At 36.9% G+C, this 27,659-nt stretch overlaps 1 long non-coding RNA gene across 1 annotated transcript; it reads right to left on the bottom strand.

Annotated features, from left to right (window-relative positions):
- Window positions 1-360: 360 nt before the first annotated feature.
- LOC126262805 (uncharacterized) lies at window positions 361-12,455 on the bottom strand. The gene is made up of 3 exons (XR_007546761.1): window positions 12,265-12,455; window positions 2,257-2,391; window positions 361-2,129 (listed from the first exon to the last, which is right to left on the bottom strand). It is a non-coding gene; the product is annotated as an uncharacterized LOC126262805 (long non-coding RNA).
- Window positions 12,456-27,659: the final 15,204 nt, after the last annotated feature.

The following is a 27,659-nucleotide window of genomic DNA, read 5'->3' on the forward strand; positions in this document are numbered from 1 at the left end:
TGCTGCCTCAGGAATGGTTACTGCTGATTCATTGTGTAATTAGATACTTCAGTAGTTCCTGAAGGTTACTTAACACGAACTGCTGGAACGTATTGTATACCTAAAACCACCAATGTGTTTATTTTGACCTCTAAATGAAAATTATTATTTCTGGTATACCTAAAACTGCCAATGCATTCATTTTGACCACTATACGAAAATTATTATTTTTGTTCTCATTATAATCATTTCAAATGTGTATTGTAGGTTTATAAAATTCTAAAATAAGATGAATTATATAATTTTTCTCAAATTTAATATTTTTTTCCATTTATTACAAGCAAGAATGAGGTTTTGGGGTTTTAGAAATGTTTTATGTAATTAACAAACACAGTTTTTATTTCAAATTTTTGTAGTAAAGAAGCTGACATATTCATTGTGTACTCATTACTATAAAATTAATTACTGTAATATTTTATGTAGTGCACTTGTAGTCATGAAATCTGTTTGTCAAGTCCACATACCACAACATATATGCAAATCACTACCTGACTTTTTCTTCGGTTTATTTGCACTCGCTGATGTGAATTGCATATCTTTAGTAGCCGGAACTACATACCACGTCCGTAGTTACATCCTTTGAACAAGAACCACACACTCGGGGTTTGCACTTTTTGCAGATATAACTTGTCTTGTTCCTACACTTCTTTATTTGACATTGTCTAATCATTTTATTTACTTCCACAGAGTTTCTAGATTCAGTGTCTGTTCTCACCAAGTTACTTTTAAAGTCAATATACCCCATACGAAGCTCCTCTGCTAGCTTCAGGATATAATTTCAATGAGTGATCTTAAACTCTATTACTTTCTTGAAAACGATCTATGAATTGATAGTTGCCAAGTCAAGAATATTATAAAATACATGAACTGGCAATCTATGACTACCAGCTCAAACAGCGTATTTTCTTGCCATTTGATCCACCACATCAACACCATATTTTGTATTGTTGTAGAAATCCATTGTTTCTGGAGTTTTTTTCGGACCTGTTTGAAGTTCAATTTCTGAATGCAAAGTGCTATACAGGAGCACATTCTGGTTTTGTTTGCCTTTATATACAGTGAGAGTGCCACTGGAATGTTTGAAGATTGGTTGGTTGGTTGGTTTGGGGAAGGAGACCAGACAGCGTGGTCATCGGTCTCATCAGATTAGGGAAGGATTGGGAAGGAAGTCGGCCGTGCCCTTTCAGAGGAACCATCCCGGCATAATGTTTGAAGAGATCTGAGACATAAGGATTAGCCTTCACAGCATTAGGGATTTCTCTTCTTGATCGTCTAATTGTTCCAGCAATGCTAGTACCTTTTATTCTCAACTTCTCACCCAGTTTCACTGTTGTAAAAAAAAATTGAACCCACTGCACAGAAACTTTGAGTCAACGTTGACAAGAAGCCAAAATTTTATACCAAATTTTTCTGGTTTGTTTGACATATACTGTAAGAGTGGACGTCTTGTTTTGCTTGGAAAAAGCTGTTCATCAGCAGTCAGATTTTCACCTGGAATGTAGGTAAGATGGCAATTTTCAATGAATTTGTGTTCCAAACCTTTGATACTGAAATGAATTTACCTGTCTTCAAATGTTCTGATCTTGTGTTTCTAATGTCGGAGCACAAAAATCTTGGAATTTCTCAAAAACATTTTCTGCCCATTGTATTACTGAAGATAGGTGGGGCTCCACTTTTTAGACCACAGTTCTTCAAGTTAAGTACTATTGGCTCCAAGGAGACCACGAGCATACAATAAAGCAATGAAATCGTCCAGTTTCTCCAAACTTACACTTCACATTTCATTTCCTAGAACATGTTTTGCCTCTGTTTCTGTTCAGTATTTTATGTCTTTCAGTATTGATTCATCAGTAAACAGATGATGCACTCACTACACCAGTGTCAGAAACATACCACTTTGAATATGGTGTAGGTCCTGGATTTACTCTCACTTTGTTATGACTCGCCAATCTGCCTTATCTGGTCTTTCCAAACTCTGCTACAGTCCTCTCCGTGATGCCATCAATGCCCAGCAACATATTATGTAGTCCTGGGAGGCATGTGTTGATCTGCCCCTTCTGATCTTCTTTTATGTGATACATTTTCTGCTGCTGGAATAGAACAATAGAAAACTTCAAATTAGAAATGTCCACTCAGAGTAACTGCATCTAAATCCTGAATTTTATATGAAAGTTGAATTTTGACACGTAAATAATGCATCTCATAATTATTACTAACCTGGCTGAACAACTACATTTTCAGCATAATGTGAATCACTGTTTCCAGAGTGATTGTTTGGTTGACAGTAATCTTAGCCCCCATCTTCTCTTGGGTCTTCTGCATCTAGGTCACATTTTGCTTCAGACTTATCATCTGCAATATCATGTAAAAGAGTGAACAATTCTGCATTGGTAAGCGATGGAGATCTGCGAGCCATGATTACTATGAGCTAACAAATGACGATATGACTGGAGACGCAGAAACAAAAAATGGTCATAAGTAAATTAAAATAATTTCATTATTGTGCATATTATTGATGTTTTGAGACTGATTGTTAACAGATTTAATCTCAACCAGAGAAAGGAGGACATGTCGTAAGACTTTTATTACAATAAGAAATACATCAGTCAATGTTAAAAATGTGCTAACCATTTTTCAAAAAAAAATGTATTTGGTATGGGTGATTCTGACATTCAACCTGGAAAAGTCACTGAAGATCATTGCAATATGACAAAAACTGCGGTCAAAATAACGCTTTGAAAACGTGTTGCCATCATTTTGACCACTCTGGTGGTTCTACTGTTAATCAACACTTACTTCAGTTCAATGAACCCAAGTGCCACATAGTTATGATACTGCTCCTTGCATGGTTATACTGGTAGAGTCAAAGTTGCAAAATAACAAGTCTCCTTCATACTGACACAAAGAATCTGCTGTGGTTTGAAAAGCAGTTGAGCATTGCCTCTGACAACTTAATGCCTGAAGATACCACCTGCTAGCCAGTGTTGCATATTTAAGAATTTTCAGTGAACATACACGGAAAGCAAGTCTTATCTATCATCATGCTATTCAATGCTCTCTCTCAAATTCCAGCTGACTCAGTTTGAGACCTTAACTTAACGCTTTGCGTATGCTGATGACAACTCTTTCATCTGCAACAAACATTTACCACATTCGACAACCACAAACCGGTGACGAAGCCATCAAAATGTTTATTTAGAGCAAAAGAAGGGCAATTCCTTGGACAGTATTTTAATGTGCAAGAAATCTATCCACCTCAGAAAAAGAGGAGTCTGCAGTTGTAGATGAACATATATCGCAGATTCATTCATGACCATCCATCAATACAGTCTTTAGAGGTTTCTCAAAACCAAGAGACAAGCTGTAGTGGATGAGTGAAGGAGAAGCTTCCACATCTGTCATTGGTTGGTTAGTAGATATTTTAAAACAACTGTTATGATCTCAAGAGAAAATACGTCTCAATTAAAAGTCCAATAGGTTGATTTCATACCAAGTGGTCTAGATATCTCCACTCAACCATTCCAGATTGTATTCAACTTTTTTATGTGGCTTTCCTGAGTGACTAAATTTCTAGCCCACAAATTTTGTGAGTAGGTGAGTAGGTGTCTCTTAAGTGGAGGATAACAAAATGTTGTGCCGACATTTCAAAATTTTTGGCAGTGTTTGAAGTGCTGTATTTCAGATAGCAATTCTAGTAAAATTGTAACTTGGTGAAGCAGTTGAACAGTTTGTGTTGTCCACATTTCATAAGTTTTACATCATCTTATTCACCATTTTTGCTCTAAACCCTACGCATAACCATTGATGAATTTTGTTGCTACAAAAGTTGAAATAGGTAGATATAGTCACATATATTATAGTGTCACATTAATATGACCAGTTTTCAAAAGCCCAAATAACCACCTTTTGCAGTGTAGGCCACTGTCAGACATGCAGGAAGAGTTAGTGAGGTTCTGGTACCGATATGGATGTGGAGCCTTGCGGATTGCAGTGTCGTGGCCAGCTGTGCTAGGTTTCTCAGATGAGGATCCACGGCATGTTTGGTAGCCAATGGGGTATGGTTGGTGGTCTTTGAATCACACACATACACTGTGGGCTGTGTGACATATTGCATTGTCATGCAGGTAGGTGCCATCATGCTGAGGAAAAATAAACTGCGTGTAGGGATGGACATACTCCCCAAGGATAGAAGCATATTTTTGTTGATCCACTGTGCCTGCCAGAATGATGGATCACCCAGAAATGGACTCCAGCCTGGATGCTTCCAACAATTGTTGCAGGGTGCTAACTTTCAGACCTTCAACACCATATACGCCAACAGCCATCTGTCTGATGGAACAAAAAAGATGATTCACTGAATGGCCATTGAAGAGAAGCTGTTGGTAGCCCCTTCATTCACCTGCATGGTCAGTTGCACATCTATTCACTTTTACACATCTCCACAGCCCTCAACCACCCATTATCTATGGCCCACAGTGCATCACAGTTGTTTCACCACCATTTTTGGATAGCACCATTTTACCTAGCATGGTATGATTTAACCCTGGCAGAAAGTAAATAATTTACAGACTTGAGCATTTCAGAAATGCTTGTTTGGACAACAGCTAAATCACTCTATTTCTGCATTACAAACTACACTGCACTGTTTTTCACATCCCCCAACACACTTTATATACCCTCCACTGCTAGTGCTGCCACCAGCCATATATGAGGGTTGTTGCACATTGATGTCAAAAGTAGACAGTAGTCACATTAATATGACTGGATTGTGTAACTGGTTTAGAAAGCTCTTCTTCTGTTATCTTACTGTTCAGTTTCTTATTTATAAAATTTGCAAGTATTCTGACTTTTTGGTCCATAGTATTTGAGGTATTTGGGACTGAAAAAACAAACTATTCAAAAAATGTCTTTCAAATCCTTGTATTGCAAAAGGCATACCTGATCCATACTTGCTTTAACCATCATTTGAAACAGCACCTTTTCTCTACAAAATATCACATTTCTGTTACTTCATTTTTTTCTTCTAGTAGCCAGTAAAGTGTCCTATGTACATCATAATTTCTGAACATCCTATTCAAAGAATACACAATTTGTTGGACAATAGTGGGAAATGTATGCACACATTCAGTAAGCCTTGAATGAAAATTTAAACTAGAGGGCAATTGTGTAATTTTCCAAATTTTGGAACTATGAAACACAAGAAAAAGGAAATCAACTAATAAAAATTTCAAATCAGATTTTATTTTTGCAAGGTATTTTCCTTACTATTCCCTTGAAAATCTGATGGTTGCAGAAAGAAGAGGTGCTGAAGTAGCCTTTTTGTGATTGGGATTCTGATTGGAACATCACTTTAACGTAGCTTGCAGCAATAATAATTTAAAACAATATTTCACTAAACACTACTTTTATGAATGCGTATCTACAGACTATGCCTGTGCAAGTGTATAAATGAAAGAAATGGTGTTTCTTTCAGTGCCTCTGCCTGTTGTCAGGAATGCTATCCTTTCTGTAATTTTTTCTTTGTGGACAGTCTTTTCCTTCTGTCTCTGTCTTGTCTTACCCAACTTCCTGTGGTTTGCCAGTCCTGCTTTCATCTCAAGATCCATGTCAAAATTTTTTGTTGGCAGCATGCACAGTCAGCCCATGAATGGGTAGCTTTGTCTGGCTGGAGTGCTCTCTGCAGCCAGCAGTCAGTGCATAATCATACCCCTAAATAAGCAATTGAAAAGTTCCCTGTGTTAAATATAGCTAGTAAATTTTGTAGGATTCTTTACCATTTTAGACAGTATTCACACTATTTTATTTTCTAATCATTGGCTAAGATATTTGGAAATCAATATACATAAAATATAAACATTTTTAGTATCTGCACTCACCTACAGTTGCAATATAAGACTTAAAAATGTCAGAGACTTTTCTACTGCACAAAAAGAACTGTTATTGGTTCTTTCTGTCTTAACATTCAGTGATGACCCTACAATGAAGTACAATGTAGTGTTGTGTCTGATGATGGCACAGAAATAAAATTGGATGATAAAATGGCTTTTCTTGGCATAATGTTAGACTGGTACCTCTCTTGGGAGCCTCATGTCGATTTGTAATGCCAAAAATTAAGAAAGTCAACTTATGCAATGAGGAAAATGCTAAGTTCTTAATTGTGAGCAAATGAGTTTCATCTGCTATGCTTTAGTGTATCCATACCTCACATATGGAATTGAAGTATGAAGGGTTTGCTGTTGCCAATCATGTAAATAGGGTATTCATCCCTCAGAAAGGTGGTAAGGATCATGTGTAAGCTTAGTCATGAGTCTTGCAAAGGGATTTTCAAATTTAATAATCTACTAACACTGCCATCAATATATGTTTACAAAACTGTTCAACTAATTTTAAAATACAAGCAGTACACTAGAATAAATAGAGATGTGCTCCTTTGCAGTATTAGGAAGGACTGTGATTATCATCTGGAAAGAAGTAATACAAAAATTGCCTACAACAGGCACTATTACATGGGTATCAAATTTTATAACAAATGTCCAAAAAATTAAAAAAAAGAACTCAAGTGGAAGGGGCTTCAAAATGGCCTTGAAAGAGTTTCTCACCAATAATTCTTTTCACAGCATTAAAGAATTCCTTTCAGGGGATCTAATACTTCCACTTTTATATATAATATATAGTATCAGTAATCAAGCTATGTAATTTTTTATCTGTATTGTTTGTAATTGTCTCCATAAATTTATGAGAGGAAGTGTAAAATATGTTCACACTCAAAAACAAATTCTTATGTTTGTCTGTGGAGAATACATAAATAAATTTATCTTCACCCTCAAGTGAGTTTACTAACAAAATTTGAATCTCACGAAAGATCATGCTACAAAGAAGGATCAGCACATTTGAAACACAAAAAAATACAAATTAATAAAACACTTATTCTGAGTCTGACTCTCAAATGTGTTACAAAAATTCAGCAAATATGGTTCACTTGGGCAAAAGTTTTGTTTCGTCTGTCATATGAAGCTTATTAATAAATTGACTTTTGTTCAAGGACATAACTAGGCAGAGACAATTAGCGCAATGCCTTGTGGTCTTCAAGGAATGGGGGCCGCTGAGCTCCCCATAGAATAAAGGCAATAATGAGGGAAAATTGCAGTAAATGGAAAAGAGAAATTAAAAATCGATGTATAACATCAGTCTATGTACTGTACATCCAGAAACATCATTGGAAAGTGGTTGGTGAACAGTTGAGCTTCAGAACTAGCCCTTTGAATGCAAGCTAAATGGATTTCAGTCTGTTCAGACTATATCAATAGCTCCCAGACAGTCAATCTGCATAATACAGGCATTTGACTGCTGCCAGTACAGCACCCCAGGAAATGAAAACTATCTTCTTCATGGGAGAGAAAGGGCAGGTATCTTTTGATACAAAGGCTGAGAAGAACTGTTTGAATGGATGGAAAAAGTGAGACAATAAATGCTCAGTTTAACAGGATGTTTCAGGTTGCTTATGTTGTTGTTGAAGCAGAAGACTTGAAACAGAAGTCATAACATTTCTGTATGTGCTCCCTGATACGTGAACTGTGTTTTGATGGTACACTTCCTCTGCCACACTGCTCCTGTAGCTCCTCATGCGTTACTCAGAAGTATTTGTTTACTTGGTGCATGCATTCCCATTTCCATGAGATTTAAGAAACTGATATTATCTTGTTGCTACCATGGTAATGAAGATTTCAGCTGTCAATTATTTTGTTTTAGAGCACACAAGCTGTTTTCATTCTAATTTTACACTCAACTCTGTTCATTGTTTAGTTTATTTGCTGTTGATTTCAAAGTCTTATATAGTCTCAGCTTCAGGCACTTGGGCACAAATAAGCAAGCATATCCTTTCACACCCTCTAATGTAATAAATATGAAACTATAAAATGACTGTGACAATGTCATATTTACCACATTAGACAATTATGTGATTCAGTGGCAAGGTATACTTAAAGGCCCAAACTGATGGCAAATGAAGTAAATAACAAGCACAGATAATTCAAAAAATAGTATGACAAGAGTATTAGTGCTCAAAAAAAGTTGTAAGGTTGTTGCAAATAACATACAATTCTCAAGTACGGAAAAAAAGCAAAGTGGTTTGAAAACACACATAGAAAAGATGCACAGGCACAGAAAAATCTTCATTATCATAAATCAAAAAGAAAGACTCAAGGATTGATGTCATTACATCTACAGGTCAGGATTAATTTCAACAGATTAGGCATACTGTCCTTGGGAAAGTTGGTGATTGAGACATAAATGATTGCTTTTTAAATTACTTTTATTATTTTATTTCAGTCTCAGGTCACACATATGGTATCATTACTGGTTTCAACTTCTTAGCAAGTCACCATCAAATGATATGAATGTGCTTCATAGCAACTCGTCAAAACACAGCTAAATAGGCCAAGGGAGGCACTCACAATTATGATAATTTTTAATACTGTGATGCTAAAATGTGCAACATGCTAATATTAAACAGAGAATAAAACAATAATTAACTTAATTACTAGTGTTTGTCAACTTCAATTAAATTCCACATACTTCATTGGGTTAAGCTAACCTGTGGTAAAAATAAAATTAGACTTGTGAGTCATTCATAATATATCCTAAAACTGTCCTGTCACTTCATTTACTTCATAATGCTATGCTATGCATTTTGTAAAATATGTCTACTAAAATGGATAAAGATTCTCTGTAGTGTAGCAGACATTACACCATTGGTTCGATTCTCAAATTGGAAGTTTCATTTAAAATCTCTGCATTCCATTCCTAGCATATCATAATTATGTAAACAATTGTGAGTTGAAGAATGTCAATGGAAATGAATTTAATAAGTGTGTTTGAGAATAAATGACTCATCATCTATTACAATCAGACACTCAGTCAAATCTGTTGACATATTCACAAATCCTAGCTGTATTCTAATGTGTCTACCGTAGGATGGTCACATTCATCTTTACTGTTAGTTTGTCTTACTTGATCCTTTGTGTGTATACTTCAGGTGAAATGTTGGTCCAGCGTAAAATTTTGGTGTTTTGACATTTCCTTTCATCTTATGCATTCCAAAGCTAAGCTCAGTGTTTGAGTACCATATTAATAGTTGTCTTTGCCATTTTTGTGGTCTTCAGTCTGAAGACTGGTTTGATGCACCTTGCCCCCTTCTCTATCCTGTGCAAGCCTCTTCATCTCAGAATAACTACTGCAACCTATGTCCATCTGAACCTAATTACTGTACTCATCTCTTGGTTTCCACCTACAATTTTTACCCTGCATGCTTATTTCCAATACCAAACTGACAATTCCTTGATGCCCCATAATGTGTCCTGTCAACCAGTTGCTCCTTTTAGTCATGTTGTGTCACAAATTTCTTTTCTCTATGATTCAGTACAGTACCTTCTTGTTAGTTACATGATCTATCAATCTAATCTTTAGCTTTCTTCTATAGCACTATATTTCAAATGTTTCTGTTCTCTTTTTGTCTGAGCCTCTTCTTGTACTTCCTTACAAGGCTACACTTGAGACAAATAGATTCTGAAAAGACTTCCTACCACTTAAATTTATATTTTATGTTAACAAGTGTGTCTTTTCAAAAATGGTTTCCTTGCTACAGCCAGTCTACATTTTATATCATCTCTACTTATACCATTGTCAGTTAATTTGCTGCCCAAATAACAAAACTGATCTACTTTTAGTGTCTCATTTCCTAGTCTAGTTCCCTCAGCGTCACATGATTTAATATAGTTACATTCCTTTACCTTTGTTTTACTTCTGTTGATATTCATCTTATAACCTGTTCTCAAGCTACTGTCAGTTCTGTTGAACAGCTCTTCTAACTCGCCGTCTTAATAGAATAACAGTATTAGCAGCAAGCCTCAAATTTTTTATTTCTTCTCCCTCGATTTTAATTCCTTTACAAATTTTTGTTTGGTTTCCTTCACAGATTGTTCAGTGTATGGATTCAGTAACATCAGGGATAGGTTATAACCCTGTCTCATTCCCTTCTTAACTGTTGTTTCTCTTTTATGTCCTGCAATTCATATAACTGCAGACTGGTTTCTGCACAGTCTATATATCTTTTCACTCCCCGAATTTTATCCATGTTACCATCATAATTTCAAAAACTGTAATCCAGTCAACAATGTCAAAAGCTTTCTCTAAGTCTATATGTGCTATAAACTTAACAATATTATGAAAAGGAAAGTTTCTACTCACCATATAGTGGTGGTGCTGAGTCACAGATAGACACAACAAAAAGCCTGTCACAAATAAGCTTTCGCACAACAAGGCCTCCTTCAAAAATACACACACACACGCACGCACGCGTGCAAACGCACGCACGCAAACGCAACTTACGCACACATGACTACTGCAGTCTCCGACAACTGAAGCCAGGGACTGCAGTTATACATGTTGCAACTTTCCTTTTGTAATATTGTTGCATTCCATCCTGGATTTTCCATTGTTTGATGAACGTAAGATAAGCTGTATGATTAGTAGCGCCTTGTGTGTTCCTACATTTCTCAGGAATCTAAACTGATCTTCCCTGAGCTCAGCATGTACCAGTTTTCTCATTCTATGTCAGTATTTTGAAACAATGACTTATTAAACTGATAGTTTTGTTTTTAAAGTCACATCTGTCTGCACCTGCTTTCTTTGGAATCGAAGTTCTTACATTCTTCTTCAAATCTGAGATTATTTCACCTGTTTCATTTATCTTGCACATCAGGTGGAGAAGTTTTGCTGTGACTGGCTATCTTTCCAAAGGATCTCAATAATTTTAAGATGATGTCATCACTCTAGGGGCCTTGTTTCCACTTAAGTCATTCAGTGCTCTGTCAAATTGCTCTTGCAGTATCGCACCTCCCATTTCATCTTTATTTAGTTCTTCTTTCCTTTCAGGTATATTGTCTTCAAGTTGTTTTCCCTTTCAGAGCTTTTCTATAATTATATTCCTTCCACATTTCAGCTTTTCCTCCTTTGCTTAGTTCTGGCTTGCCATCTGAGCTTGTAAAATTCATACAGATGCATATTTTCAATTGAAATGTCTCTTTAATCTTCCTGTATGTGGTATCTATATTTCCTGTATGTATACATGCTTTTATAGCCTTTCATTCATTCTCTAGCCATTCCTGCTTAGCCATTTTTCACTTTATGCCAAACTCATTCTTTAGATGTCTTCACGTGCTTCATTTGCACCATATTTATATTTGCTTTTTTTGTCAGTTAAATCCAATGTGTCCTATATTATCCATAGATTTCTACTAGGCCTTGTCTTTTCACATATGTGAACCTCTGCTGTCTTCACAATTTCATCTCTCAAAGGTACTCAAGCTAAAATGTGTCTGCTAAAATAGATGAAGGTTCTATATAGTATAGTAGATGTTACACCCTCAAACTCTCGATTATCTCTGGTTCATTCAGCTTATTCAGGTCCTGTCTCCCTAATTTCATTCTTTCTTGCAAGTTCTTAAGTTTAACACACGGTACATAACAAATAATGTATGGTTGGAGCCCATACCTGCCCTGTAAATGCCTTACACTTTAAAATCTGGTTTTAAAATCTGAGCATTACCATCATATAATCACCCTAAAACCTTCCAATGTCCCCATGTCTCTTCCACGCATAAAGAGGATATGCACAGGAATACTTGTAGCGAATAATGTAAGCAGCAAGTGCAGATAATGTACACTTTATCTGGCAATACCGCAGTACACAGGAGAGCCTACATGCACAGAGCTATTGATCAGAGTGAACTGCCAGTCAAAGATAGTGGCATATCAGAACTTTGCCCCTCTGATCAAAAAGTTTGCTAAGGCAATAGATAGACCCCCCACAACTGCGGAGAACTGAAGGGGGAGGAGGAGGTACCCATAGCTCACTGTGAGTGACATCATCTTTGTGCAGGAGCACAATGTGGTGGTAGAGAGGTTGTGGCTTAGCTTCTATGTCATATCTTAACACAGGTGATATTGAACAAGGGGAGGAGGGAGACAGCATGGTCAGCCATAGCACGGTAGGCGGTCTGCACTGAAGAGGAGTGGGGGAGCAGGAAGCTGGGCTGTGGAAGCAACTGAAGTGTTTTTCTTGTTGTTTTAGGGTTTTATGTAGCTGCTGGATTGCTCCTTGTAGTCGAAACTGAGTCAGAATACTTCATTTGATCTGTCATCTTACATAACATCTGATGTGTTTACCTTTTTCTTTTAATCTGGTGGCAGTAGCTGGCTCTCTTGAAGCAAAGGTCCTGCTCATCAGTGCCTCTGAAATACCACGTGTAGCCAAGGAAAGGCTTACTTCTTCACGTTCCACAGCTGTTAATGGATCAAAAGAAGATAACCTTTACTCATAACATGAAAAATCACATCCTCTACATTCCTTTTACAAACTTATGTTTCCATGAGTGAGTGTATAGATCATTAATGGACTCATAAATTTGAGTAGAACACAGATTTTATATGACATACACCTAGAAGGCTCTACATGACAATCCAGATTACAATACATTTCATTAGTCAGAAAACCATCTAGTCTTCTGTTTTCATTCTTGGAGAGCGAGGCTGCTCTTTGATGGTCAAGCCACTGCCAAGCTGCAACACCAAAATGAAAAAGGCCCCTCCCACTGCAGGTGAAGCCATTTATTTGTTGCCACCTCTCGCCATTTTCTTGTATTCCACACCTCCCATTTAATGTCTGCACATACAAAAACAAATACCTGTGCACAGTATACGTTCTGAAACTTATTCTTGTAAGGGTCTACGGGTTTGTATGTACCTGTACAGTATGTAACACACACTCGCCAATTGACCTATCTTGGAATGCTGACAATTTGCTTCATCAGTAGACGTGTGTCCAGCTGCAGTGTGCCACAGGAGAGTAAGCGACTGGCCGCCATCGGCAGCGTGCCAATATAAGTAGCACGGCCTCAGGCGCGAATATGTCTTTTTTCGTAGCTCACCAGGGAGCCTTTCAATACGACCATAATTAGCTGGTGTTAGGATGTCAGACACAGTGATGATGGGTGCACATAGCGTGCATGTTTTATAATCAGCCTTTTTTTTTTTTAATAAACTGTTTAAACTTACTTCTCGGTGCTCGTGTATTTCTGTACCTCAAGGACCCACTGCTTACAAATCCTGACACATATTTCATGTAATTATCATCTGGGGGCAACAAGGCAAACAACCTCCTTATAGAAGTGGTGTCAGCATGGGGATCATTATGGAAAACCTACAGTCCTGAAGAGGTGCAGCACAATGTGAACTTCGAGCAGCAGCAGCATAAACATCTTCCGACTATGCAGAGACATCCAACACTGGAATTCAGGTTGGTCTACTCCAGTTTGGCTAGAATATGAAAGGCAGTGATGAATTTTTGTTTTACACTTGAGTGATTCATTGGCGTTAAATTAGACAAAATGCCACAATCCAGTCAGAGTAACATTGTCGATCTACAAACTGTTATTAATGAACTGTAAGCAGAGATTCAGCAGTTAAAAGAAGAAAGAAGCAATCATAACATTCTGAAAGAATTTTCAAATGATAGTTCATGCAGTACAACTAAAATAAAGAATTTTTCATTATTGCCATCAGTACCAGTGTTTAGCGGGAAATCCGAAGATGATGTGAAAGCGTTTTTTCGTTAAGTTGTGGGTGGCGCCCTGTTAGGATCAGGGACAGATTCCGATAAGCTAGTGGTTGCCAAATTAAGAATTCAGGGAGCAGCACAAGATTTCATTAGCGTGGAGCCTACTTGCGTGAAATGAGTTTAGAACAGTTGTTGTTCAGAGATTTAAATGTAAAAACGTGATCAGATTTTACAGAGAGCAGCTTTACAGTTTGCAAATGTGACGTGACAAATCTATCAAGCAGTTTGCTGACAGAATTCGAAACATCAATGCTCAAATGTACTAGTTAGTAGAAGATGAAAATGAAAATCACATTTAGTTGTTCGAAGCCGACCAGAGAGCCTTGAACACATTTATTCATGGGTTGTACAGAGAGGAAGTAAGCAAAGCTGTTAGATTGGCATGATGTAAAACGTTTCAGGAAGCAGTAGAATCAGCTGTTGGTTTCATTGAAGCACTAAGACGACTGAATGAGATGCAGAAACAAGAACGCAGAGTTTTAAACACAACAGTACAATGCTACAGATGCAATAAGTTGGGTCACAAGCATAAGGATTGTAAAGAGAATCGAATCTGCTATCATTGTGGGATGCAGTGTCATGTTTTGAGAGATTGTTGCAACAAGAAGAAAGGTAATGCGAACAACAGACAATCTGCCAGATCTTTAAAAGAGTACAGGGACGTACAGGCTACCACTCTGTCCACCCCCTGCCAAAGACAGTGATTCATGTTAGTTCTAGCGAAAATCAGACCAAAAATGACTTTGTGATAGATGCTGTATATCGTGGGAGAAACATCAAACTACTTATTGACACAGGAGCAAAGACCTCATTAATGTTTTGTTGCATAGATAAAAGGGCTAAATTGAAACCACTGATATTAAAAGTGCGAGGGTTAAATGGAGGAAAACTACGTAACTATGGAGAAGTTGATGTAGAATTAATTCTTGGCCAAGGCCAAGATGACGGTGAAAATAAAAATAAAGGTAAATACACAGCAAGGGTGCAAGAAGTTTCAAATAATGAAACGCATTACGTTGGTGTACTTGGGTTTGATTTCTTGTCCGCTAATGAGACAGAGGTATTTGTCACAAAAAGAAAGATCAGACTAGACCATAGCAACTACAACATAGGAAATCATTCTTCAGATTGCACTCAAAGGAGCAGCAATACTGATATCGTGGGAATGTTCCGCGCATATGATGCATCAGTTCAAGCTGTCCGAGTTGATGTTCAAATTGATCAGCCTCAGCGAATTCCCGAGGGAGCAGGAAAGACAATCTACGTTGAAGTTACATCACACTGACGCAAGAAAGGAACTTTGTTATTAATTGAGCGAGCCGAGAAAAGTGAGTTACTGGATACAATGCATTGTTATGTTGCTAGAATTGTAGGTGTTGCTACAATGGTGAGACAGAATGTCGCAAAAGTTCCAGTTATAATAATGAATATGAGTAATGAGGATGTTGTTTTGCACAAGGAATGAAAGTTGCTGAAGTGTTGAGCGTAAGTAAAAGTGATGTAATACAGATTCCAGATGAGGTAACAAATGCTCCAGTTATAAACACAGATTTTTGTATCAGTACCGCAAAATTGCAACGAGGAGACAAAGTTAATTATGAACTGAAGTGCAAGATTTGGAAGAAGATAGAACATTTGACAGCTGATGAACAGAAGATTTTAGCACCTGTTTTGCTGGAGTATGCATATTTATTCTGAGAATGTGCAAATGTACCTGTCACTCCTTTAGTTCAGCATCGTATTCATACAGGGAATGCAGCACCAATCACACAGAACCTTACTGAATACCATTTAGTCAAATAGAGCTGGTAGAAGACATGATTAAAGAACAATTAGAAGCTGGAATAATAAAACCAAGAGATTCTTCAGACACACCATGGTGTTTGCCTGTTGTAATTGTAAAGAAGAAATCAATTTCTGGAGAACCACAGTTCCGTTTTTGTGTTGATTACCGATCTTTGAATGCTGTGACCCAACATTTACCCTTACCAAATTTAATGCAAGCCTTGGATTACTTGGGCACACGTTCAATTTTTTCAGTATGTGTTTTAACAAGTGGTTATCACCAGTTAACAGTGCATCCAGATGATCAATCGAAAACTTCATTTGTAACTGCAACAGAAGTATACAAGTATCTTCGTATGCCATTTGGACTTCGTAATGCTAGAGCTACATTTCAATGCCTGATGGATTCAGTTTTACGAGGGTTCATCCCAACACAAGCACTTGTTTACCTCGATGATGTAATAATTTTTGGTGAAAACATGAAGCAGCATACTGAGAGACTACAAGCTGTTTTTGAGCTTATAAGAAGTTCAAACCTGTCCTTATCAATAGATAAATGTCATTTTGCACAAAGTAAGGTTAACTACCTTGGTCATGTTGTAACCAATGAAGGTGTTTGACCTGATCAAAAATTAATTGAAGATTTAAAGAATTTTTCTGAACCACAGAATTTGAAAGAACTACAATCATTCTTGGGAGTGACAAATTTCTACAGACAATTTATAGCTGGTTATGCGAATATAGCATGTCCAATGACACAGCTACTGAAGAAAGGAGCCACATTTAGTTGGTCAACAGAATGCAAAAAGACCATTTAAGAACTTAAAACTGCTCTAACCACAGCCTCAGTGTTAGCCTATCCAGATTTCAGTAAACCTTTTATTCTTTCAACAGATGCATCCAATTTTGCCATAGGTGCAATCTTGTCTCAAGAAGCTGATGGTCAGGAACATCCAATCTCATTTGCTTCCAGACAATTAAACAAAGCAGAATGTAATTATACTACTACTGAGAAGAAGCTTTGTGCTTTGGTTTTTGGTATAACACATAACAGATGTTTCTTAACAGGAAGAGAATTTACAGTTATTACTGACCATGCCGCACTTAAATGGTTATTGAGCTTAAAGGATCCAAGTTCCAGGACAACAAGATGGGCATTAAGACTGAGTGAGTACCAATTTAAGGTTATTCACTGACCTGGTAAACAACATGTGAATGCTGATGCAATGAGTCGAAAAGTCAATGTTTGTGTTACAATAAGTCAAGAAGAAGAGTTAAGGGCAGCTCAAGAAGAAGATCCATAATGTAGATCATGGAAAAAGATCAACATTTTTTCAAAATCGATGGATTATTGTACAAAATCACTAGTAAAGGTAACCACCTAGTTATTCCAGAAAGCATGAAAGAACGAATCATGAGAGAACAACACGATTCTTTATCATCAGGACATTGCGATAAAAAAGCAGCAAACAATGTTAGATCATTTCTTTAGATATCTTCTCATGATACCAACACCTGATCAAAGTGCTGAGACTACAGCTAAAGTTTTTGTAAAAGAATGGATTCTTATGTTTGGATCACCATTAAGTATAATTAGTGATCAAGGAACAGATTTTATGAATGAATTACTTAAACAGACTCATAATCTCATGCAAATAACTTAGTTAAGAACTACACCAGCACACCCTGACTGAAATGGAAGAGTTGAGCGAGCCCACAGAACAATTATTAAACTGGTTAGCCATTATGTGGGCAGCAAACACAACAATTGGGATGTCTGTTTACCATACTTGATAAGTTTTTACAATGCCAAGATTCACAGCTCAACTGGCCTAAGTCCATATGAGATTGTCTACAGAAGAAGAATGCATTCACCCTTGGACTTTGCATGATTAACTGCCAGAATCAACAATGAACACGTAAGGGATCTAGAACACAAACTAAAGGAATCATGGAGGGGAGTGAAACAGTGAAATCATCAATCCTTTCTTCAGCAAGCAAGACAACATGACCGCCAAGCAGCAGTGCCACAGTATCGAGTTGGAGATCTTGTGTATCTGAGCAACGTGGTGTTAAAGAAGAGTCAAGTCAAAAAGTTTGAGAAGTTTTGGAAAGGACCATATCCAATCTTGGAGGTGTTGTCGCCACTCACTCTTAAGCTCCAATTGCCCTTTCATTCGACTGTTGTTCATGTCAATCGTGTAAAGCCATTTCTGCATAGATTTCCTGTAGCATCACAAGACAACGAGGACTGACCAAGAGGCAGACCCGCTGTTCTCAAATCCAGGAAGTGAGAATTGCAAGGTCACAGTCCAGACTTCGAGGCCGAGGCATCGCCACGTTCTGAGAGATACTGTTCCAGACACCCCTACAATCTGTGTAAATGTGTGTATTGTGTGAGAGTGCAATGCGTGTGTTTATTTCAGTCATGTGCTCATGTGAATGTGTTGTGAAAATTTAGTATTGAAGCTATTACACGAGTGCACAAGTGAAACTAAACCTTTTATTCCACAGGTTACCACAAGTAACTCATTTATTTTATGTTCCTTGTTAACTCCAGTATTTATAACTGATTAACCATGTTTATTTTTATTCTAATGTTTGCTATGATTGTGTATTCTACCAACACTGTAGTAATAGTACCACAGAGTACAGGTGTTTTGTTTGAACAATGGTCAGACATGGTAGTTTCAACAAGTAATGCAAAACTTGTACTCAAGTACAATCTGAGTAAAATCCAGCAACAGTTCAATTCTGTAAAGAAGCAAATTGATCTAATTCGTTCTGATAAGGGTAATGATACAATTTTGGAAACGGGTACATCTTGGTATAATAACTAGATCACAGCCAAAGTGCAGGTAGAGTCTACATCTGCTAATTATGAACAAGAGATTTACTGTTTTTTAAGGCTTTTGCCACACAAAACTTTAATTAGGTGTAAACGTGCCTGGTTTGAATTTGGAGGGAGTATCCTTCATACTGTATTTGGTATTTTAACTAGTTGAGCTCTACTGGAAGTTAAAGGCAAAATATTAGGTCTTGAACAACAGTCCAGTATGGATTCAACTTACCTCTCTAATGAACATAAGGACTGATGACAAATTTTCTTCACACTTAAAGAACCTGGTAGCCACAAATGGGCTAAATCTCAATTTTGATCAGTATACAAGAATTACAGCAACCTCTGCAACATGTATTGACAATATTGTAAGTAGTTATAATTATTATGTAAAAGAAAAGTTTCTTCTAGATTTAGGAGTATCAGACCATAAAGCACTATTTTTATCACTACCAAAGCAAAATTCAGTCGGTACAACAAAAAGATGTAGAAATTTCAGTCAAGAAAATGTGGAAGTATTTTGCAAAAAACTAAGCCAAACCAAGTGGACAGTCAGCAAACACCCTTCCACAAGTGACAATTACAATAACTTTTTAACTGAATTCTTGGGTATATTCAATGAATGCTTCCCTAGTGTAACAGTGAGGACCAGGTCCCAAAAAAGTAGATCCTGGGTAAGAAAAGGAATTAGAGTGTCTAGTGCTACTAAGAGGAAACTGCATATGGAGGCAAAAGTAAATCGAAGCCCTCAATTTCGTAAGTATGTAAGCGCATACAAAAGAACATTCGACAAAATAGTAAAACTAGCAAAACATACTGCGAATAATAACTTCATTTCAAAGACAAAAAACAAATTGAAAGCTGTTTGGTCTGTTATAAGAAGTGAAGTTGGCAGTGAGGCAGAGAGAAAATGCCCTTCTAAAATAGTGATAAATGGTAGAGCTGTTACAGAACCCAGTGCCATTTGTGAATCATTCAATTACTTTTTCATAAACTGTAACAAATTTGGTGACTGTTCACCAACAAAAACAAAGCCCAATATGACAGACAGCAATTGCCCATGTTTTAAGCTTTCTCATGTTTCCATCTCAGATGTCATCAAAATCATAATGTCCCTAAAAATTCAAAATCTGCAGGGTGGGATGAGGTCCCCACTGAAATAACAAAAATAGTCTGCCACAGTATTGCATATCCACTCTCTTTCATAATCAACCAATCTTTTGTTGAGGGATGTTTCTCAGATCGATTAAAATATCCATAAAAAAGGCAAACAAGATGAATTGGACAACTATAGGCCAATCTCACTGTTACCAATTTTCTCAAAAATATTTGAAAGAGCTGCATGTGATCAGATCGAAAATCACAATTCGTCTAACAGCATTATCTTAGGCAATCAATATGGTTTCAGAAAAGGCTGCAGCACAATCCATGCAATAAATGAATTAGTCACACAAGTCAGCAGATGTCTTGATGATAGAAGGTGTGTGTCAGGCATCTCTTGTGACCTGTCCAAAGCCTTCGACACAGTAAATCATGACCTGCTTCTCCAAAAATTGGCACGCTATGGTTTTCAAGGCAAATCTCTTAGCTGGATGTCATCATACTTGGCAACCAGAAAACAAAGAGTACTTATTAACATCAATGGCAAGAAATTTCTCTCTGGCTGGACACACACTCAATTAGGTGTTCCACAAGGTTTAATATTTTTTTTTGTGGAATCTAAAATTTAAAAACCTCTCTCACACCGGCCTGATTTAGCTTCACTGATCACGATAGTAAAAACATGTGTATGTTAAGGGGATTTTCATTCACAAAGCAGGCTTATCACATTCACACAGTTCAATACTGTTCTATCCTGATTAAATTGAGCTCAACTTAAATTCCATAAGGCAGTGAAGCAATTTCGAAGTCTCGGTGCGACGAAAATTGTCAGTCGATCTCCTGGAAACATTTGTAATAATTATTAACTTTCGGTGATCACATGGGGAAGACTGGAGATCTGCTGGTAAGACCGTGTTAGCCTATTTATTTGTAGTAACTGGATATCTTGAGCATACAAAATGGCAGGTTCGTCCAGTGTAAATCAGACGTTCCCCACTGATCCCGTGCAACACAGCTTAGTAAGCAGACACTGTCAATAATAATCAGTTAAATAATACGCCAACACACTTACTTTAGTTTAGTTCATGTATTAAATTCCTTCTCATACAGAATCTCATCAAGATGGCGACTAGCTCAATAATACATACATATACATCCTCCTTCTTTCACGACTAATCCGCAAGAATTCCTTCATTCTTTTCATAAGAGAAAACATAGATAGCAGAGAAGCTATTCCATGGAGTAAATGGACGCTCCAAGGAATAATTGGGCTTGAAACTACTTTGCATTGATAATCAGTAAGATAAGAAGAGATATTTCGAGATATGTACTGAGTTATATAATTTATAAAATTTCTGAAAATATCGCGGAGAGACCGCTGCAAGAGACATTACAAAGGTTCAATATTAGGGTCACTACTTTTTCTGTATTATATTAATGATATGCCATGTCTGGTCCAGTCTGATACTATCCTCTATGCAGATGACTCAACAGCTGTAGTCTGTTGTAAAACTGAGGTAGACCTAATTCGTCATATTGAACAAACACTTGGGGAAGTGGAGGCATGGGTCAAAAACAATAACTTGACATTAAATTTTACAAAAACAGAAATTGTTCATTTCACCACAAAACAATCTGCACAGTCTACAAGCGAAATAAAGTATATGGACAAAAAATGAGAGACTGCAGACTGCGTCAAATTCCTTGGTGTATTAATCAATAAAAACCTGTTATGGAGTCACCATGTGGACAACATACTGGGTCGACTGAATAGCCTTGTATATATTATGAATATCTTGTATAGTATTACTGATTTAGCTGTAAGAAAAACTGTATATAATGTGTATTTTGTTTCAGTCATTAGGTATAGTATAATTTTCTGGGGGTCTGAAAAAACTAATTTACTTAGAGCTTTTAGACTACAAAAAAGAATCATCCGAACAATGGTTGGAGCAAAACCAAAGCAACATTGCAAACCTTTATTTGTAAAACTAGATCTAATGAGCATTCCAAGCATATACATCTATGAAACTCTCACTTTCATGAAAAGAAACCCACAACTTTTTGAGGGCAACTTCTTCTTGCATCAATATGATACTAGATATAGAACGAGCTACATGTTACCTACCCACCATTTAAAATCATATGAAAAAACCCCATACTATATGGGCATGAAATTTGTAAATAAAATATGGAAAGATATGGATGACCCAAATGTAAAAGGTACCAAAAGAGACCTGGAAAAATATCTGAAAGATAAATGTTACTATAGTGTAGAAGATTATGTGAATGGCAACAATGCATTATAATTGCAATTAAAATACCTCTTTGAAGATGTTGCACCATATATATTATTAGTTTATTATCTATTTTTAGTATTATTATATATAGTGTAAGACTGACAAGTCATCTATATCACAATCTTTGATTTATAAGGCATGTTATGTGATAATAAAAATTGAATTGAATTGAATTATGATATTAAAGAATATGCAAAGAACCACCACTAACCACACAGTTTTCATTGAACAGATTGTAAAGCAGGTTTTCAGAAATTACTGCAACCAGTCGCCTTTTATGTAGATGTATTTTATTTAACCATGACCGGTTTCGAGCTGCCTAGCAACTCATCATCAGATGGTGTATACATTTAGTGCTTTTTTGTACCCATTGTGTGGGTGGTTGAGTATCTGTGGAAATAAATCTTTTTGCAGGTATATATATCTCTTTTAGGACGTATTTTTGAAACCATTGTGTCTTGTTTTTCACAATTTCACAAGTTAAAACTTTCACTAGATGTATATTACTTTTATGAGGCACTGTTGGAAACATATATCTCGTTTTTCGTAAACATCGCTCAACACACTTAGCCACAGATACGAATACAGGATTTACACATTATAATGTGTAAATCCTGTATTCGTATCTGTGGCTAAGTGTGTTGAGCGATGTTTACGAAAAACGAGATATATGTTTCCAACAGTGCCTCATAAAAGTAATATACATCTAGTGAAAGTTTTAACTTGTGAAATTGTGAAAAACAAGACACAATGGTTTCAAAAATACGTCCTAAAAGAGATATATATACCTGCAAAAAGATTTATTTCCACAGATACTCAACCACCCACACAATGGGTACAAAAAAGCACTAAATGTATACACCATCTGATGATGAGTTGCTAGGCAGCTCGAAACCGGTCATGGTTAAATAAAATACATCTACATAAAAGGCGACTGGTTGCAGTAATTTCTGAAAACCTGTTCACACCACAGTCGCAGTGCTCCACATCCACAATGGATAAAAGTCTGATTGTAAAGCAATTTCACTGACATATCCATGTAATTTGTAATGAAATGAACGCAAATATCCCAGAACTATTCCAAGGATTAAATGCTGTGAGTGCACACTTAGATTTAAACACTCTTTTGTTAAGGATTATTGGGAGTTTATCAAATGTTAGAATTGATGCCCTTAACTTAAGAATAGCCTTAGAAAGAAGTTCAGAACAATTTTTACAGCTCCATCTATTGATTGAATGAAAGCTAGATGCAACATATACTATGATTTACCCTGTTAACACTTACAATTTATGTGCTTACTACAAGTTAACCACCACACGCTCTTTAATGATTGAAGATGAATTAACTGTTATTGTTTCCATACCCATTGCTAGATCAAAGTATAATTTAGAAATGTATAAGATTCATACTTACCCTGTGAAATGGAGACAGGCAGGTATTCATGTAAAGTACATACTAAATGATTATCTATTGATAAGCAAGGATCGAAGATATTTCATGTCCCTAAATGAAAACGATTTGCATATGTGTAAATGTAGTCATAAGTCAATCTGCCCTGAATCAGCAGCATTCTTAGATAGTAGAGTGTACAACTGTGAGAAAGAATTGTTTATGAATCATACCCCAAGAGATGATTGCCCTAGAATTTTAACGCATCTTTATCATCCATTTCTTAAACGATGTTCTGAAGGTATAATTTTCTCATTTAACTGCACCCTTGACATCACATTTACATGTAAAAATTATGATATGCCTGAGCTACTCTTTACATTCAAATTGAATAATAGTGGATTAATCTTGAATGCCACACATTGTGATTTATCATGTGAACTATTTGATATGCTTAGTGTATTGCCAACTACATTTCATGAAACTGGACATTTGCCATTAATGAGAATGTTATCTGTTTATTACAATGATTCATACATATTAACATATGGAAAGCATTCCTTATCAAGTTTTTCTGAAGACAATGATTTAATTGAGGGTGTCCGTGAAAATGTAATTTCTTCCAATAATGAGTTAAATTCATTGAAGCAGCAAATATAATTAAGTCCTTCAATTCATCCAGTAATGTTAATGCATACTTGATTGTCACTATTGTGTTTTTATTGCTTTTACTAATTTATCTTTTGTCAACAACATTTATCATGTATGAAATTGTCATCCTGAAAGCTCGCTTCTCTGTACCGAACGTTACTGTGTCTGCAAATGAAATACATGTTGCAATGCCTTCTGATGCCACAAATGGTGAAATAGATTCATAATTCCCAGGAAGTCATTTTGAGCCACCTACGGTTGCTCTTTTTCTCTGAGAAGAGTGATGTAAGGGTCTATGGGTTTGTACATAGCTGTACAGTAGGTAACACGCGCTCGCCAGCCGACCTATCTTGCAATGCTGACAATTTGCTTGGTCAATAGACATGCATCCGGCTGCAGTGCCCCACAGGGGAGTACGCAACTGGCCTCTGTTGGCAGCACGCTGATATAACTAGTGCAACCTCAGGCACGAATATGTCTTTTTTCTTAGCTCACCATGGAGCCTTTCGATACGACCATAATTATCCTGTTTAGGATGTCAGACACAGTGATCATGGGTGCGTGTCATGCGTGTGTTTTATAATCAGTCTTTTGTTAATAAACTGTTTAAACTTACTTATTGGTGCTCGCCTATTTCTCTACCTCAAGGACCCACTGCTTACAAATCGTGACAAATATTTCGTGCAACTATCATGTGGGGGCAACAACACAAACAACCTCCTTATACCCTCTACTTAATATTATTCTGTCACAATCATCTTTCCTTGTACTACAGAAGAAGTGTGAAATGTTATTTGCCCAAACGACATGTAACACTTCATATTCTCCCACTTAAAGGAAAGACATCGGGACCTCTCACAGTCTCAAAAAGAAATTTAATTTCTCTTTAACATACATCTATGAACAAACGAACAACCTAATTACTTAAAAACACTTGATACTATTTTCATCTTTAAAAAGGAATAAACTTTATTTGTAATAACAAGTCATTTCAGTTTTGTTGTTTCATTTTAGTTAAACTGTGCATTTTTGTGTGTGTGTGTGTGTGTGTGTGTGTGTGTGTGTGTGTGTGTGTGTGTGTGTGTGTGTGTGTGTGCATTACATGAGGAGTTGTTTGTCAGGTATAAGCCTCCTATTTGGCCTCTAGAGACAAATCTCAGTACAGGCTTTAGTGAACAAACATGAAACATTCCTGCTCCAACCATTTTCATCTCCACTATCAGGTAAGTCGATTCGATTATAGAACTACCGGTATTTTGGTTCATATTGTGACCATCACTCATTATACAGCTTCATACTTCTCTATTCACTGCACTTACACAGTGTCAAACCTGTATACTATTATAAATGTGGATGTACCCTTATGTCCCCAAAAGAGCATCTGGTACAGCTCATTCCCTCAGTGGATTCACCATACCAAGATATAGACCATTTCTTCTAACAAGGGAACCTCCCCATTGCACCCCCCTCAGATTTAGTTATAATTTGGCGCAGTGGATAGGCCTCGAAAAGCTGAACACAGATCAATCAAGGAAACAGGAAGAAGTTGTGTGGAACTACGAAAAAATAAGCAAAACATACAAACTGAGTAGTCCGTGTGCAAAATGAGCAACATCAAGGGCAGTGTGAGCCCTGGAGCGCCGTGGTCCCGTGGTTAGCGCGAGCAGCTGCGAAACGAGAGGTCCTTGGTTCAAGTCTTCCCATGAGTGAAAATTTTAATTTTTTATATAATCAACTTCGCTGTCCAAAATCCAGGACATGTTCAGAATTGCTTGGAAATATGCAGGATTTGACGGTCTACACACGGAAAAATTTGAAAACGTTAAAAACATATGTTTTGACAGAGCACAGGGAAAACTGTGCAACTGTGAAACTGTTGCATTCATTTGTTGCAGTTTATGTGACAAACTCTTATGTTTTCATCACTTTTTGGGAGTGATTATCACATCCACAAAAAAACCTAAATCGGCCAAGGTAGAAGAATCTTTTACCCATACGCCAAGTGTACAAGTTAGGTGGGTCGACAACATATTCCTGTCATGTGACGCACATGCCATCACCAGTGTCGTATGGAATATATCAGACATGTTTTCCTGTGGAGGAATCGGTTGACCTATGACCTTGCGGTCAAATGTTTTTGGTTCCCATTGGAGAGGCACGTCCTTTCGTCTACTAATCGCACGGTTTTGCGGTGCGGTCGCAAAACACAGACACTAAACTCATTACAGTGAACAGAGACGTCAATGAACAAACGGACAGATCATAAATTTGCGAAAATAAACTTTTCACTCGAGGGAAGACTTGAACCAAGGACCTCCGTTCCGCAACTGCTCATGCTAACCATGGGACCGCGGCGCTCCTGGGCTCGTGTTGTCCTTGATGTTGCCTATCTTGCTCACGGACTACTCACTTTGTATATTTTGCTTTTATTTTTTCATAGTTCCACATAACTTCTTCCTGTTTTCTCGATTGATCTGTGTTCAGTTTTTCAAGGCCTATCCACTGTGCCAACTTACAACTAAATCTGAGGGGGGGTGCGATGGGGAGGTTCCCTTGTAAGGACCTTTCTAACTTTACCTCTCTCCTACCCACATTAAATGGTACAGGTCATTCCTACCATGGTTTCACCACACTGAGATATAGGCCATTCCTCCTACAGACCCGCCTATCCTTTTCCTTTCCTTCACCTCATCTGCTACTTGGGTATGCCCCATCTTAACTTCGTCAGTCATCATCGTTACCAGCCCCCTTTAACTATATTTTCTCACTCTAAATGATCCGTAATTGCTTTCTGCTGACGTTACCTGATTGTTCTCTGTCCAAATAACTTAACACCTCTCTTCTAATGTTTTTTTCTTACTTTTGTTTGTATTGTATTGTATTGTATTTTTTATTGGTCCAGTTGTCTACATAGCAGCTTATGCATAAGACATTGAACAAGTCAAGTTATAAATATACAGGCTGAAAGTCATTTCAAGGCATACATATTTAAGGTTACAATAATACACTTTACACATAAGTATTTATATAACACATTTCATAAATTTAAATATTCTTCAATGGAGTAAAAGCAGTGATGCTATAAATATGACTTTAGAGATTTTCCAAATGTATTGACCTCAGTCATAGCTTTTATGTTTTCAGGAAGTTTGTTATAAATCTTAACTCCCATGTGAAAAGTACCTTTTTGGCACAGTGCTGTGCTGATTTGAGTCATATGTAAGTTTGTGTTTTGTCTGGTAAAGTGATCATGTATATCACCATTTTTTTGCAGTCTCCAGTCCTTGCCTTTTACATTTAATTTAAAGAACAAAAGGGTTTCCATAATGTATACACGTGGTAATAGATGAATATCAGATTTCTTAAACAGGGGTTTACAAGAGTCTCTAGGCTTGCACCCAAACAAGATTCCAATGGCCCTTTTTTGTAATTTAAGAGTGCTATTAGCTGTTTTAGAGTTTCCCCAGAAGGTGGCCCCATATCTAAGACGAGAATGAAAGTATGCATGATATGCATTCAATACTGTTTTCTCACTACAACATGATTTTAATGAACAAAGAAGGTAATATGTTTTTTCAGTTCTGCATTGAGATATTCAATATGCTTATTCCATCTGATGTTACTCTGTAGCCAAAGTCCTAAGAATTTGGTTTCAGTATTGTTACCAACTGGTTCGTCATTGATAGAGACTGATAGGATAAACATGTCCTTGTTAAGAACATTGTGGAATTTTAGAGCAATGGTTTTCTTACTGTTTATTACAAGCTGATTACTCTGTGCCCAGCTGCTAAGTTGTTTCGTGACTGTGTTTACTGTCTACTGTAACTGTTAATCGTCGTCTCCTTTTAGTAGAATTGTGGTGTCATCTGCAAATATGAT

Source organism: Schistocerca nitens, chromosome 6 (genome assembly GCF_023898315.1).
Source record: "Schistocerca nitens isolate TAMUIC-IGC-003100 chromosome 6, iqSchNite1.1, whole genome shotgun sequence".
Lineage (NCBI taxonomy): Eukaryota > Metazoa > Arthropoda > Insecta > Orthoptera > Acrididae > Schistocerca > Schistocerca nitens.